Source organism: Coccinella septempunctata, chromosome 3 (genome assembly GCF_907165205.1).
Source record: "Coccinella septempunctata chromosome 3, icCocSept1.1, whole genome shotgun sequence".
Taxonomy (NCBI): Eukaryota; Metazoa; Arthropoda; class Insecta; order Coleoptera; family Coccinellidae; genus Coccinella; species Coccinella septempunctata.
In genome coordinates this window covers 33,113,262-33,125,741 of record NC_058191.1, presented here as the reverse complement: position 1 = coordinate 33,125,741, position 12,480 = coordinate 33,113,262, and the positions used below count along the sequence as shown (strand labels likewise).

The following is a 12,480-nucleotide window of genomic DNA, read 5'->3' as shown; positions in this document are numbered from 1 at the left end:
AATCATATAATCAATAATTGAAGTGACTAATATTGAAACCAATATTTTTCCTTTCTCACACACCTAGAAATCGGATATTTTCCAAGTTATATACAGTGCTCATCAAAATTATGGAACAAATTCATATTCTCAGAAGAAAAATATTTGGCAACAAAATCCTGAAACAGGTCAATTTTTGTTTCACTTTTACCAAATTCTTATGCATTTTTGAAGGATTTTTGTTGCATCCTGTGCCATCATCATCAACCCTCTACATTTTTTGAATAAGGAAAGTGGGTCATGTAGTACTTTTTTGATAAGGTCTTTGTATCGTCTTTATAGGCGTGCAGAAATTTTCAACAAAATTTTTTTTCTTGGAAAAATTTGTTAATTCAAAGAGGTTTTCAGTATGTGCACTTTGTCATGGTTCATTTACTTTGAAACGATGATACCTGATCAGACCATTTTAGACATTACAGTTTTGTTCATGCACAACTTTCAACCCCTACGAACTCTTTTATGGAGAAAAAATGGAGTGACATTGGAAATTTATTTCGACAGTGGAGTACCATTCGGAAAATCATTGTGCATTGCAAGATAAGTTGAATTAAATGTTCAAAGTGACAACCATCGTTCTGGATGCAATACTCAAAGAGCTTGGCGTTGAAAGTTGAAAGTGCATGAACAAAACTTTAATGGTCGACTTTCATTCGGTGACAAATTTCATCAGGTACCATCGTCTCAAAGTAAATGAGCCATGACGAAGTGCACATACTGAAAACCACTTTGAACTAACAAATTTAAAAAAAAAAAATTTTTTCTTGAAAATTTCTGCACGCCTGTAAAGAAGATACAAAAACCTTGCCAAAAAAGTACCACCTGACCCACTTTCCCTATTTAAAAAATTTAGAGGGTTGATGGGAATGGCGCAGAGTGCAACAAAAATCCTTCAAAATGCATAAAAATTTGGTAAAAGTGAAACAAAAATTGACCTGTTCCAGGATTTTGTTGCCAAATATTTTTCTTCTTAGAAAATGAATTTGTTCCATAATTTTGACGAGCACTGTATACGTTCCACCATAAATAATATTCTATTTGGTTTTATACAGCATTTAATATGGAAATAAAAAAAAAAATTTTATGAAAGATATAATATGACGAAACTTCGTTAAACCTGTTTCACGGTATTTTCAGAAAAACAGGCTGAAAACCCACCTTGCGTCGTTAAGCATTCCAAACAAAAAAATTCAAGAATATTACTGATTATCTGAAGCATATTTGATCCAGTTGAAATGATGTCTAACATTTTATACAGGTCTTGGATGCAATTATGCATAAATACATTCCTTTGACTACAAAAATAATCTCTCGATATCCATATGATTCAGATCCACCTGAAGATGCTATTGTGATAGCGAAACACGTGAAGTAGTTCAACACTGTTCCTAGTGAATATCATTTAAGTCACTTTTTAGTTCAATTGCGAGTTCATTTTTGAATTAATTTCGAATCAATATTGCTGGGGTAAAAGATGTGCGCAGTTGATTTTATTCTGAGAACGTTTCAAAATATTTTCGCACTCTACTCCCAGACGTCAACTATTAATATTCAACAAAGCACGTATGCTGAAAGAGTAAACTTTACAATTCCACTGAGGAAACGAAATATATTCCTCTATAAAGTTGGGTCAGACCAGGTCGACTGAAAAATTTTCCATGCACCATCTGATCAACAGAGGAAGAATGTAAACATCAGGATACAACTCTAGCAACTGAATAAGGCATTTCACTTCATAAAAAGGGAGAAAACACCGAGAAATTATTCACTCTGACGAGATTGTAGCTTTGAAGATCACGGAGCGCGAAATATGAGGATTGAGGAATGCTAATCGTTCTTATCATGTCATCCATGAATTAATCTTGCCTCTTTTGCCCCTTACAGGAGAAATAGTTCTTCTTTGCAGATAAGTACAGAAATTCTACTTTTCCGTTCGTTATTTATCTGCTCTAATTCTCAGACAGATGTATTACGAAAATTTTGTTCTGTTTTAAGTTCAAGTTAAAAAATATTTTTTCCAAATGAAATTTTTTAACTCTTCAATATTTTTCCTGATTTGACTCAAATTTTCCATGTTAGTGTATATATTTGTGAACCACTACTTCCACTGATAAACAGAAATCCTGACCTTTCAATACCGACAAGTTTGTCGATCAAATTATTCATAGTTTTAACGAAACAACGATAAGAGTAAATCGGGTCCAGAAGAACAAAGTACATCAGTGAATCAATAACTTTTATCGATATTCATATCAAGCATTCATCAAATATTCATGGGATATCGCTCATCTTCAAATATTGTTCGTACGCAAACTTTGTTTTGCATAATGAACAAACAGCCGGTTTAATTCTGAACTGTGATTCTGATTCGAATTTAATTTTTTTAGCAGTGGCCTAACGGATTTAATTTTTTGATCGAACAACTACTGACTTGTTAGATATACAGGGTGAGTGAAGAATGTCGACCTCACTTAGCGCATAAGCTAATTATTATTGACTTCACAGGATAGTCCAAAAGTGGTGAAACACTGCTTTTTTGAAGGCAAATTTTTACATCATACTCTGAAACTAAATGAAATTCTGATTTCGAAATATCCCAATTGTCATAATAGATTAATTTGCTTTTATGAGGTAGGCCAATTTTTCAGACAAATTTTATGGTTGGTTATCTTGGTTTTAACTAGAAATCATTTAATGGAAACCGTTCGAGATAAATGTTTGTTATTTGTTGCATTGCCGAAGAGTTTCAAAGTTTTCTTCAGTTTTTCGGATCAATATATAAAGGGTGAGTCTTTGACTCCTATAAATATTTTAACAGTAGATTCTTTAGGTCAAAAGAAACACTTTTTTTTATACCATTTTTTCCGATGCGTTCCTCACAAAAATATATAGCCATTGTGAGTTTTCATACTGAGCTGTGGCACTCCTGGAAAAACAATAAAACCTTTAGAATAACTAGCTACATCTGTGACACTACACATCTGTAGATCTTTTGAACAGAGTTGTTTTCAGCCAAAGTAGGTACCCCATTTTTCAAATTTTACAGATACTTTTCAATTTTTGAACATCAAATTACTCGAAAACGGCGTATTATACGACAAAAATATTCACAAAACGTTCAAATTCATTTGATAGCGACGATAGTCCAACTCAGTTTCAAGAGTTAGGTTCTTTGTATTTTTAGTATTTTTATGATACGTAATGGTCATTATGAGAAAACTAGTAGACGTGAGTGATAAAAAATTCATCAAATAAATGAAAAACTATATTCCAAAATTCATTTCATTCGTTGAAACCGTTTGTGAGATAGAACTAAAAATAACATTTTTTATGGTTTTTCAACAGCCTGTATCTGCCGAACCGATTCGAAAAAAGATGAAGGAATAAACAATACAAGCAAAGCAACACAATTCCATTTCTGATAAGAACAGTTACGGAATTTCCTGACTATATATTAAATGCTGGCAAGTTCCACCCAGTATCAATATACTCGAGCGCTTGTTGGCTTGTTGGCTGCTGGATGGCGCTCGAGTATTTTGATACTGGAAGTTTGGAATTTATGAAATAACTCAAGCATAAACCAAGATGAAGCGAATATATTTGAAACAGTATATAAGTTTTCAGCTACTCGGAAAGGAATTGAAATATCTATATGCTTCTTTTTTATTGTTATTAAAGTATTTTAATTTTCCTATGAAATGAATTTCCCCTTAAATTATGAGGCTTCTTAACCCTGCGGATATGGTTAATCATGTCAAAATTCAGATCAATAGCTTCAAAATTGAAATCTTCTTTGTTTCCAGAAGTTTTGTAGATGCGCTCACACACAGGAAGGATTAAGGATTTTGAATCTACATTCTCCCAAACGGATTTCGTGAAACTTTCTGTATTTTTTTTGTCTAACGAGGTTCATAGGCATTAACAAGTTATGGAAATATCCCGGGTAAGCAGAAGTTATTTCAGTCAAATATTTCGAACTCTGGCCACCAAAAATCCCGATCCTCCTCTATGTTCTATATGAATGAAATCTCAGATCCAACAACCGCATAAAATGTCAAAACTTCTTGCTTCCTCCGACTTCAACGAATTATGCACCACAAACGCATCTCACGAGAATTTCTATTATGCTAGAACTCTGAGGAAGAAGCTTGTTATCTAACTTTTCGGTTGAATTCAAAGAGATTCGAATGATGAGAATAATTAAACACCAAGGATTAATCATTTGTCTGCAAATGTGACACGTGTCGTCGTACTTTACGATCAAGCAAATTTCCTTAGTAATATAACGTTCCAAAGGTGTAAATTGACCGAAAGACTGAGAAGTGGACGACCAAGGTCTAACACTCCTCCACTAGATCGGTTTCTTACTATGTCTACCCGTAGAGAGGCTTTGAGTACCTACTTGTCCAATTTACCACAGCGGCTTTTGAATGCTTCTGGTTTTTTGGTTTCGATTTATACAATTAGCCGAAGACTTCTAGAGAATATCTATGACTTATCAGAAGGATTCCACTAACTCAAAATCATATGCACTTTAATTGAAACGATCAATGGAGGTCTGTATTTTTCACAAGATATGGAAGGTTTTCGGATAGTGGACCAATTTCTGTTCAGAAATTGCGGATCGGTTCAGAGGCATTTGTTCCAGTGGAAGTATAAAATTGTTGGTCCTTGATGCTAACAGAATGCGAAGATATACAGGGCATGTCATTGACATTATTGTTCCTTTGTTTCTTGGTGCCTATTTATGGACAATAATGCGCCTTCTTCTTGCGATAATTCTTGATGAAGCTCATTAAATTCGTGGTGTTCCGCATATATGGCCCTTTCACCTCGGCCGTCAGACCTCAGTCTCATTGAGCATGATAGGAATCAGATTTAACCAGCTTCATATTCCCATCAACTTGCTCTTACACTTCAAGAACTTCAAGAAATTGATGAAGTCTACGTCGCCAGAGCATTCGACAGAGTATGGCATGAAGGATTAATATAAAGGATGAGATGTGCTGGATAATCTGTTTGAGAAATAAATAAATAAATATCAATGAACAGAAAAGCAGAGAAATTATTCGAAACAGCGAAAAACCATCCGAATCAAGAACTCAGGAGACTAGTGTACTACGACCCAGAGGAAGATAAAAGGGGAGTGCAAATTTACCGAAAGAGACCAAGAGATCAATTCAAAAGAGATTAAAATAAGAACAGAAACTTATTGAAAAATCCAATAAAGTGTTATCCAATAGAGGATAAACACATAAATCCCAGCACGATAATGTGCGAGAAGAAAACCGACTGAGAGATGAACGGTTTATATGCAAATGCCCGGAACCAATATTCAAGAAGCAGTTAAGGGTTTTTAGTGGATCTCGAGCTCAGGAGAGTGAGAATCCTCACACTTGTTCCCCCTCAGGAGAGGGTGGTTCGTCTGACTTGCAGATTTTCCACCTGCTACACCAAAAAAAAAGTCTACTTCAACAATCTGATCGAAAGTATGCAAAGGCGTTGTCCAGCTGTGGTTAATGTTGGAGAAGGCCATTCCCCTTGACTGAACTTTATTTTTTCGAGTTTTTGAGTGAACTAATTTGGTAGGTAGGTACTACAAATACTGAGAATAAATTTTCACCTGAAACTGTGAAACATTTCTCATATTGCAAAACATTTCTGAACTTCCCTAAATTTTGTGAAGCAGTAGGTATATGTCATTAAAGAAAAGGTTTTCAATTGTGTAAAAGAATATCGTATATGTGGATACTCTCTGTGAGCTTCCTTCACATTTCCCAACATTTCTGAAATTGCTTCGATTCCATGTTGTATGTCCTAAACTTTTAATATCGGGTAGCTCAATAGGGAGTGGAGTTTGACAAGAGTTAGAAACTTTACCCCCTGTGATACCACATACTTGACGATTCATGACAAGTTAATACGTGAAGTCGCAGAAATTCCTTTCCTAATGTTGGAAGAGAATTTTCCTTTGTGTCTCTCTCTACTACGACTGCATATTCACATTCTTCCATGAAATTCCTCAAATAATCATTTAAAGCATAGATGATATTCGACGTGTATAGATTTGATTCTGTATCTATATACGCTATATCATGTATTAATAAATTATAATTATAAATAAAAAGAACAACACATTGATGATAATTTAATCTCTCCTGCAATTAACCTGGCAGTCAAAGCCGAAACATTTATTAATAATGTTGCTCAGTTGAGGATTAGGCGGAGATTTGAGTTGATCCTAAATTAATTTTGACAGTTTCGTTCAATTCTGTCAGGTTGAACTGTAATCACCGTTTATCCTGGACTGAACAAATGGGACTAAACAAAAATAATTTCATCTGTCACTACATTTTCGCCACTCCGTTTCACTAACGTAAAACTCCAACAAATACGTTATGGTCCATAACTCACTGGCTCGGGGGATAATCAATGAAAAACTTTTTCCATTACATACCATTGCATAAATTGGGAGATGAAAAAAATATCGAGTTTGCGCTTGAATTCATTTCTATTGACATGCTGACATGAAATATCATGGTTGACATACCTTATATTCCGATTTTCATATAAAATCTCGCATAAAGCTAATCAATAAAGCGGTTTCTTGGAGAGCAAAATTCAGCATTCATATGCGTTTGAGTAGAGAAAAAAATGTTTCGATGGATTCTCGTGTAAAATTTCTACGATTCATTAGGAGATAGTTGAATTCAATGATTCTACTATACTATTTTCAAAGGGATACATTTTTTGATGATGGAAGCGTATTGAGATTAAGGTAGATTCGGGTGACTTGGGACAGTCCTGAACTTGGGACAATTACCCCCCTTGCAGATTTTTTTGTTTCTTACCATTTATGAGTGAAGGGACAAACTTAAAAGATTGTGTAGTGTCTTTTCGGTTACTTTAACCATTAATTCCTGTTGAGTTTGCCGTGACGAGAGCGTTTGAATTGACAGGAAAAATTAACGAATTCAGGAAAGTAAAAGCGCCTTTTTTATGGCCCTTATACTTTCTAGTGTTCTGTACATGTGTTTCACTTTGTGTATGTGTAATTTTTTTTCTGGATACGTGGGATATTGGGATATTAGATATGTCATGAAACAAGGTTGTTCACACATCAAATGGCAACACGGATCTCATTCATTTATTTTGTTGTTTCTTAGGGTGACTTGGGACAATTCCTAATAGATACAAGCGGCACATTGGCAGCAGGAAATATACCGATTTTTCGCAGGACATTATTTTTTACTTTATTTCCACAAAAAATCACCAAAGAATGAAAGAAATCAAAGTTCCCTTGTTTTGTTTAGTTTTTTTACATTTGAGTTGCAATATATTTACTTTCGCTGTATTAGGAGTTCATCATTTAATGTCCTCACCGAATATAAACTATATAATCACAAATTCTAATTTTTCAAAACTATACACCGTCCCAAGTCACCTATTTAATTTGAGAGTTGAGAAATCAATAGATTTCAACTTGTGTCCCAAGCCTTCCAAATCGGTGGGTGGCTTGGGAGAAGTATATTTTATTTTTTTCAAAATTTATATCCGAATTCTGAAGCATGGTATAGAATATATCCTAATCAATAGTCTAAGTCATTAGGCATATTTGAATCTCTTTTTCAGATAAAAATAGGTCACCTTATTGAAAATATGACAAGTTGAGTTCAACAATCGTCCCAAGTCACCCGGATCTACGGTATTGTAATTGTGTGGCAATATTTCATATTTCTCTTGTTTTCCGATGTCCACCTGAATCGACTACCTATTGACGTCCTTTTTCTAACCTTATGTTCAACAGTTAAAAAAAAAATTGGAACTATTGAACCGATGTAGCCAATACTTGACGAACATCCTCACCTAATTGAAGCAGAGACGGAATCAACTGACTTGATTTTTTACTGTTAAATAAGTCATCCTACTAAAATTCCTGTGATTCACTTCCTACTTAATGATATCTACATATAATATAGATGTATATAACAAATACATGACGTACACTAAAATTTCATAGAATCTGGAAGGTATTTAAGTAGAGGGAAAAACGATGAAATAAGTAAATTCTTTGAGGAACTTGTCAATTCATGGGTCGAATTCAATACCAAAAATGAATAAGGTTACAAAGTTATGAAGTATTTATAATATGAAGTTATCGGATGATGTTAATGAAGCTTTTTAGTTTTTTCACGTTGGAAAGTCTATTTGTGCGCTAAATGCTCCTTTCTGAAATTCCCCTAATCAATTATTAATCACGCTGCAACGGAATCACAAGATCTTGTTCAACAATTTGCCTACTAATTCTATATCAAGGTTCACCAAGTAACCCATCAGTTAGAAGTTTCTGCGCTCCTGAGTATTCACAATTTAATAACTAGATAGTTATAATTAACCAGAAAATGCCCTCAAATCCATCCCCCACAGACCAGACCTCGAAACAGAATTTCAGGCACCACGGAATATCAGAAATGCACTTGAACCCTGAAGTAGTGCTTATACAGGTTGCAAATTGTTGCGTTATCATACGAGGCTGCATTGGAAAATTCTCATACATATGTGTAGGTGTATCCCTACTAAAGACGCGGAAAAAATACAGGATCTGATTTCTTGTCCCTAAACATCAATGTTCCATAACTGTAGCGCAGTTTTCAGAACTTTATCAACCTATATCTCAAGAGTCAGAATATTCTCTACGTTAATTCATATGAAGTTGTTTTTAAAATAGATAAAAGATTCAGCCCTTTTAATAAAATAATATCTTCAGAATATTCTGTGAATCAATACAGGCATGAAGTTATATTTTTGTTCATTGTATAATTTTTCCAGAATACCTTTTTCTGTATTATATATTTTCACCCGGATTCGCACAAAAAAAAACACTCGTAATGCTGACATTCGCTGTTTATTTTTCAGATTATAATACTTATACATAATACGAAAAAGAAAAACTTCTACAAGTTGATTCATAATGAACAAAGCTAAACACTTTCCATACGAATTATGGAACGAACAAAGGAATTCAAGTGTAGGCCTGGTATGATATATTAATGGATTCTGTATTTAAAGAGCTTCCTAATGACGTTATTTTATATGTGATGTCGCATTTAAAAATTTTTTTTTCTATTTTGTGAGAAAGTTTTTTTTGTATAAATGTTTACCAGTTAGATTCTTCTGATATTTTTCGCTCAAACTACATATCAATAGTAGTTATAATTAAAGGTTACTTAGTCATACATACGAGGCTGTATTGATATTTAGTTAGCCTAGACCAGTTCCATGCATAAAAAAATATTGCGTTACCATAGCAACGAACAATAGCCCATTAGAAGTGTCAGTGTGAAGTTTGAGGTTAAAAAAGTAAACCAGAGTTACGCAATAATTTAAAAGAAAGAAGATGTCCACCGAAATTGTGAAAATCGAAAAATTGGAGTATCGAGCCATCATCAAGTACCTGTATTTAAAACGGTTAAGAGGTAAGCAGATTTACAAAGATATACTTGATACCCTTGGTGATCAATATCTTTCGTATGCGACCGTGAAAAATTGTACTGGAAGCTTCAAAAGAGGTAAATTTTCCATTGAAGACTATGAACGATCGGAAAGGCCAATTTCTGTGTCAGTCCCCGAAAATATCGATGCAGTTCATGACATGATTTTATCAGACCGTCGAACTAGGCTAAAACGGATATCTGAAGGACTGAATATTTAATAAGTACGAACGCGTTCATCATATAGTTCACGTCAATTTGGACATGAGAAAAATTGCTGCAAAATGGATCCCCAAATGTTCGAATGTTGACCAAAAGCGTGCAAGGGTAGAAGCATCGCGTTGGATCTGTACTCGATTTGAAAACGATGGATGAGACCTGGGTACATTTCTACTATCCAGAAACAAAGCAACAATCGATGGAATGGCGACACTCAGGTTCTCCAAGACTTGAGAAGTTTCGTGTCCAAAAATCTGCTGGAAAAGTTCTTGCTTCAGTACTTTGTGATTGCCATGGAGTAATCATGATTCATTTTTTGGATAAGGGTAGAACAATAATCGGATATTACATTTTGACATAACTGACCTCTCTACGGGAAAAAATTAAAGAGAAAAGACGCGGAAAGCTATCCAAAGGTGTTTTGTTTTTGCAGGACAACGCCCCTGCACACAAATCTCATGTCAACATGCAAAAAAATCGTGATTTAGGGTTTGAATTACTAGAACACCCTCCTTATTCACCAGATTTGGCTCTATGCGTCTATCATCTCTTTTCTCAACTGAAAAAAAGTTTAAAAGGTCGTAATTTTTTTTCCAACGAGGAGGTAATAAACACTGTGGAGGTCTGGTTTGCAGAGCAAGAAGAAACATTATTTTTGAAAGGTCTAGGGACGTTGCAGGTTCGCTGTAATAAATGTATCCAATTAAGAGGAGAATATGTTGAGAAATAAAATATTTTGACATTGAAATTTCGTTTGGTTCTATAGTAGGCTTAGAATCTTTCAATATAGCCTGGTATGTATTAGAAATTATCAGTTGATCAGAAACATTCATTCTGTGGCCAAAAAATATGGGAAGTCGTCCTTTCGAGCTAAAGACAAGTGAATGAAACGAACGAAATGTAGAAAGTCCTTTTTAAATAGAATTGAATTTTTATTCCGCACACTGTACGCAAATGAGTTAGCAGCTATATGGCAATATAGAATTATTGGGTTAATTAACTTATGTAACACGCATAGATTGGTGAGTGATACAGAATTTTTTTCGCGAAAAATCATATCACGTCATGATAGCCTGATTAAATATTCGAAAATATACTGATCAAACAACCGTGGGCGAGGCTCCCGGTTACGAATTTGTAAATGATGTATTATTTTCCTCCCCCAACGAAGGATTCCGTGTGCCGGGAGGGGATAAACACAAATTCGGAAATAATGTGGGATCTTTACATTCCATAATTGACATGATGGGAAAAAATCGCAAAGTGAACATTTCCGTGCTGAGAACCTACGCAAAATAACTCAATTCTCCTTTAGATTGTTCGTCGTATCTCATTACATATTCATTGTTTACAAATACATAACGGGATGAAATTGGACTGGCAAAATTTAATCGAAAATATTCAATATCATTTTACATACATATATTTTCACTTACATATTGCATTACTTTATAATCGTTAATTCGACAATCTCAACAAATAATCTGTCATCAGATGATTTCATCTTACTGAAAGTGATTTAGGCCAGCATGAAAATTACTTATCAGTTAGTTTGGAGCCATAAGATTAATGATGATAATATACAACTATGATCGTTTCTTGATGAATATTAATGGTCGATAACTATTAGAAACCAACAATTAACGCCTTTGTCTTTCGTAGTCCCAACGTCAAAAATTCACAATAAAATTATTGAGTTGCATCTAACTCCAAAATTTTTGGGTGTATCAGTTGCAGTTACATATTTTCCAGAAAGAATTTGGACTGTAGAAAAATTATTTTCAATTTTTTTTCAGCTATAGTTTTTTATTTTCTGAAAATTGGCACTCTTTTATTTGTCAAAATATTTTCACCGTGATGAAAATTGAAATGGGGAATATCTGGGAATATGCGATTATATTATTGATGAGATATCAATTATTTCAATAATCTATAGAGACGAACTCATTAGTCTTCATTCAAAGTGTTCAGGGTAAAAACATTACTTTGTATTTCGAATTTCAAATAATTGTTTCGCTTTTTAAAAAGAATCCAAATAAAGCTTCAATACGTGGTGCACTCAAAGTTACCACACCATCAATTTTTTAAATTAGACAAAATTCAAAAAATTCAATGTATTCACATAAACACGACTGGTGGAAGTATAAAACGTAAGAATCTACTTGAAAAACTCAGTGATGGTCTAGAAGATTACAAAAATTAGCTAATATATAGTTATGAAACAACGTATCTCAAGTTCTGTTTTCAAAAAGAATTTATTTCTTTTCGATAATGCCGATTATAGCAGTTTTCAGTTCAAGCTCTAGACATGAACTAACTCATAATTCTTATATGAAAAATTAATAAAGGAATATTCCCATCTCTTGCACTTGTGATTTCCTGGAAATCCTGGGTATCCCGTTCGGTGTCAAGTCGGTGTTTTTTCTCAGAGACGGTCTCGTAACAATATGAAGACATTAATTGGTTGAACAACAATAAAAAGAAAAATATTTTACCAGGTATGCAATAAGGGATCAATATTAGGATTAGGGGAATATACTCTCAACATTTCTTAGGGCTAATTGGGACTGTGTGCCCTCCTGTGACTGAAGAGACCCAACCGTGACCTACAGATCCTTCCACACTCCGGGCATGGATAAGCTGTATTCGGGTTCGGCTTTTGGACGGTCCGAGAATTGTTCTAGGACTGCGCAAAACTGTTGAGCCCTAGTATAAAATCCTCTGCGCAGTTCTA

General features: G+C 34.2%; 1 protein-coding gene across 2 annotated transcripts in view; it reads left to right on the top strand.

Annotated features, from left to right (window-relative positions):
* Positions 1–12,480, top strand: part of LOC123310173 (cholecystokinin receptor-like) — an 84,558-nt gene that overhangs the window by 28,769 nt on the left and 43,309 nt on the right. The window lies entirely within an intron of this gene.